We start from the raw sequence: 5,305 nt of genomic DNA, 5'->3' as shown, positions 1-5,305 counted from the left end.
AACATATCTTACTTGTCCATCTGGACAACCAGCTCATCATAGTTTGATCAAATCCTTAAGTTTTTAATGTGACTCACCAGGAGCCTTACATTTTAGTTAGATCACAAATAGATTATTTGTAATTAATTCCTGGGACCATAAAAGACCATACTCCTGGCAATTAGGTAGCTCCTTTGTCTCCAGTTGACATCAACCAAGATTTCCCTGTCCAGAAAGATATATATCTTCTTAGTTAACATTTCCTTTTACCTGGTGACAATGAGGCCAGAAAGAAAAATAAAATAAAGAGGATTGGAGCCTTCATGATTGAGGAGAATCAGCCAAGCCAGTAGTTCTGGAGTCTTTGATTAGAAATAAGGTGGAAAACATCATTTTATACATCTCTTCCTGCAGTAATATGAATTTAGTCATTCATGGTTAACAAAATTAACACTTGTATGTAGCAATGCCTGGGGCAAAAGTGCTGGACATTACTTTTCTTTTATCTTGGGAACATGAAAGGCTTATGGTGACCCCAGAAAATTATTATGTTTTAAAATAATGAGTTATTTAAGAAATACCAATGCCACTGGCAATTTCATATGAGTTCTGAGGGATATAAACATGAGAATTTAATCTTTCTTTTTACTTTTTTTCTGTTTCTTTCTTACACAGCTTTGCAAGGTAAAGAGGTAATAAACTAATAAATTTAAAAAGCAGGTGAAATTTTTTTCTCCTGTTTCATTACTTTAGTAACTAGATAATTTCCCCCTTTCATCTATGATTATTACTATAACCCTCTTCACCATTATTGAAATAATCCTTTGCTGTTTCATATGCAAGGTAGATGTTAGAAACACTGAGGTCTAAGAGAATTTCACAATGAATACACACACACACACACACAAATACACAGCCTGATAAAAATGTATGTAATGATATATTTGCAAGATGCCAAGTGATGACATTGGTAATAAACAGTAAGTCATTTTAGTAAGAGAATGAATTATTTGAATGTTTTCTGTGTGGAGGTATTTTATTTACAGTTATATCAAAAGAGAAATTTAGAAAAAGATTCAAATCATATTTGGTTTTGCTTTATTTTGTGTATTCTTTTTGTTTCTTTCTTTTTGCAGTTTCTTTCTTTCTTTTTTTCTTTCTGAGGATTGAGCCTAGGACCTTGTATGCTAGGCAAGTACTCTACCACTGAGCTACACCCCCAGCTGCATATTCTTTTTAAAATATCAGAATATAACAAGATTATTAGGATTGTTGATTACCATAGTCCATTAACAGAAAGTTAAAATAAATTAATGCCCAGTTTCAGAGGTGTTACAATGCTGTGGTATGAGAAGGCAATGAAAGTTCTATTATTAATAATAAAATGTAATAAACTTCATTATGATTAGTTGTTTAACCATACAACCTCAAATAGTGCAAGAATATTCACTAGCTTTCTTATACGAAACTCTTGAATTCCTATGGCCAATCTCTAGAAAAGTTTTGCAAAAATGAAATTAGGTTCTCTGAACTATCCTTACTCTTGCAATATACTTTTAAGTGGGTTCAAAGGATTGGTGATTATGCAAAGTGAAAGTGGATAGCCTCTGATTAAATGTGACCATCAATCCAAAGTGTGTTACTAAAGTTTGGTGCTCATCAAGCCTGGTGTCTTCAGGACATATTTCTAATTCTCAGCACACTAGTTATTTCAAAGGCTTCCTATTCTACTTCAGGGATTGAGAATAAATTAAAAGGAGAAATTATCATGTGAACAATGAGTCCTTTATGATATGTCCTCCAACTATAGGCTCCTTTCATGGACCATAGCCCCTTGTTTCTTAGAAGAGTGTTTGGGAGTTGAGTTCTCTTCTCTCTGCTACTGACTTGCTAAGAAGAATTTTATCAATTCAGCCATCTTGGCTTCACCTTCTTTATCATTAATTTTTTTCAAAAGGTAACACTTGTTCATCATTTAGTATGTATCAGTCACTGTTCCAAACACTTGGGTGTATTAATTTATCCAATCCTCACAATTTCTTTCAAGGTAGTATTTTTGCTTAATATAGATGTGGAAAGAGACATAAAATAACAAGCAATTTGCTCAATCCTTTAGGTGACAGTGAAGAGAACTGAACCTAGAAATCTGAAACTAGAATCTCTTTGCTTAACTACCTGTATACTGTGGAATTAAATGAGGAGTCATCTGAAAACATTCATTTTTATGTAATATTGTTTTTATTAAAACATTGAAATAGATAATTGTGCTGATATGGTTTTCAAAAATAATTTCATAGCTTCTGTGAAATACTTTGTTAACAATAATTTGTTAATTTAAGTAATTACACTTCACATCACTTAAGTGGATATTTATAAGATAGAGGATCACATTAATCAAACTATTTAGTTATCAGGTAGTCTAAAGTACTGAACAAAAAGTGCAATAGCAGAGGGTCTTTATTCTTTGAAATAAGAAAAGTATTTAAAAACCCAAGAAAGTGAGATTCTATGCAATCATTAGAGTGGTATCATTAATTTTTAATAGTAGTTGAAAAGTTCAAGGACATCCTCTACGGATAAGGTAATGTAAAAATCAGCTCAAAGAATGATCTACTTTATCAGATACCATAATGTACTATAAAATAGTGTAATAAAAATAAGAGCATACAAAATAAAGGTAAACTGATCAATACAGACCAAAAATATATGCTTATTTTTATGAATATAAAATCTCAAATCAATCTAAAAAATAAGGTATATTCCATAGTCCAAATGATGTTGGAATTAGTAATGTATCAGTAAAAACAATGGGTAAAAGTCCATATTTTCTAACATGCCCTAAATTATTTATATTTAAATTATATATCTTAATGTAAAAATAGTCAAAGATGGAAAAAACACTTGAATGTTTTTCTGCTTCTTTTTCTCTTTCTCTTTCTCCTCCTCCTCCTCCTCCTCCTCCTCCTCCTCTTCCTCCTCCTTCTTTTTTCTTCTTTTGCCTCTTCCTCTTCCTCCTCCTCCTCTTCTTCCTATTATTATTTTGGCACATGAGGGTTTAACCCAGGAGTGCTTAGCTACATCCCCAGTCTTTTTAATTTTTTTTTGTCTTGAGACAGGATCTCTCTAAGTTGCTGATACTGACATTAAACTTTCAATCCTCCCACCCCAGTCTTCTGCCACTGGGATTAGAATCATGTGCTATCAGTCCCAGCTTGCATGTTTCATATAAAATATATGTGGAAAGATTTTGTAATTTTGACTCACTGAAAGCAATAAAAAAATTGGACATGAATTTGTATCTATGTAGATACTCAAAGCTGCATAATGAAAAATATGAATGAGCATAACTAAAGGAGCAATCGAAAGTAGCTTGTGACAACTTTACGCTATCACAAAAAAGCTATTAAAATTGTGTATGGGGTGGGTGGAAAGAGAGATTGAATAATGTGATATATTTAGTAGTTTAAGAACTTGGGTATTTTAAAATAGATTGAGGACTTTCCTCATTTTCTACAAATATCTCTGTATCCATGATATGTCCATATATCAAGGAATATTTAGTATTGCCTCTTAGCTGTCTTTGTGTTTCTAGTCTTTATACATACATATTTACTTTCAAAGTAGCTCAAAAGTGATGTGAAAAAAAACAATAAAAGTACTCTGTTTTTCTTACTTTTAGCTCTCTTATATCCCTCTGCAAGTAGTAATTGCACAGAATGTAAAGAAATAATATGAAACTTATTATTTGAGTTGAAATCCACAGATATAGTGAAGCCAAGTATGGACAGCAGGTAAGTTTCTTCTGTCATATCTCATGGCACTAGATGTAGCACTGCATTAATATTCTGGAAAGGAAAGATCTTGTCCTGGATTCTGCTCCATTGTATACTCCTTAACCACCTCTGTACTTTGGAGTGCTTTCCTAGAAGTTTTTCTGAGTTATTCTGTGCTGCCTTGGGTTTGTGTGGGCTGGCAGAGCTATCTGAGTGGGCTGGACCAAGCTCTGATGGGACCTAAATAGACCCTAATACAGTTTCTTCTCTTTTTTTCCATCTTGGACCCATGATGCAATCACTTCTCACAATACTTACTGTCAGCTAGGTGTCTTGTCTTGGGAAAGCTTTGTAATTTACTCCAAAAAAAAAAAAAAAACCCCCTATAGCAAGCTTCCTATTTTTGCTGGAGTCTAAACAGAGCATTACTTCTGCAGAATAATGAGAGATTGGGTCACCAGAGAGGTACCACACCTTAATATTAATCAATTCTAACTTAAATCTTATCCTGAAGGTATGTAGGACTCAGAGCTACTGCTGATTTACTGCTGCACTAAGAATCAAGCTGAGTGTTTGGGTTTCAAGAAGGCAAATTTATAACTTATCTGTATTTTTTGCTGGGGTGTCATCTTCAGTATACAGCATGAGATGGCAGTAGATGGCAGAGTTCCTTTGTCTTCTGCTCCACCCCACATTCTTCCTCCATGTGAGGGTACTCAGGGTGGTCATTCCATTATCTTCCCCCACAGGCTCCACACTAAGTTTAAGTAGTCCTTAGGAGTAAGCTTGTCTTCTAAGAATTGTATACATCCTTTCTCCTCATTTTGAAATGCTAATGGGCCCTTTAGATTAATGTCTTCTTTTGCCTCTGATGGATATAATTATTTGTACACCCTGTGGTTGGTCTTGAACTCGGCTGGAGGAGGAATGACAGTCCTTGGTGAAAGGGACTGTGTGTGCTTGTGTGCTGTACCCAGAGCCTCACACACCATAGGCAAGCATTCTACCACTGAGCTATGTGGTCAGTCATGGGGCTCCTCTTCTACCCTCATTCAGTTGGTAGCAATGCAAGAGGGCACTCAGTACTGCAACAGATCACGTTTTAGGGGGGCAATTTCTGACACTGAAGTTCAAGAAATGGTTAAAGGCTGTGTTGTCAATTCTCACAATATAAAATCCCTAACCACATGCTTAACATGCAGAAAATACTATCATTCACATTTCCCATTATATTCTTTTCTGGGTAAGGCTAGTATTCATGGTCATCACTAACATTTCAATAACATTTTATAGAAGTTAGCATTCACTGGCAGTGCTATGGTGCAGCATCATTAATAACAACAGAACCAGAAATTTAAAAAGTGGCATTAGGGAACTACAGAGGCAAAAATGTATGCTTTTCAATTAAAACTGGTTCTAAATAACCTTGGCAATATGAGAAATAAAAACATTTCCATATTGCATGTGTGTGTGTGGTGTGTGTTTGCATGGATGTGTGTGGGAGAGACGTGGAATTTGAGAGAAGGCATTTGATAATAAAGGACATGAGGAGT

The sequence above is a fragment of the Marmota monax genome, unplaced genomic scaffold, assembly GCF_021218885.2.
Source record: "Marmota monax isolate L192 unplaced genomic scaffold, Marmota_monax_Labrador192_F-V1.1 WCK01_AAM20220418_F8-fsc00737, whole genome shotgun sequence".
Taxonomy (NCBI): domain Eukaryota; kingdom Metazoa; phylum Chordata; class Mammalia; order Rodentia; family Sciuridae; genus Marmota; species Marmota monax.
This window is presented reverse-complemented; position numbering follows the sequence as displayed.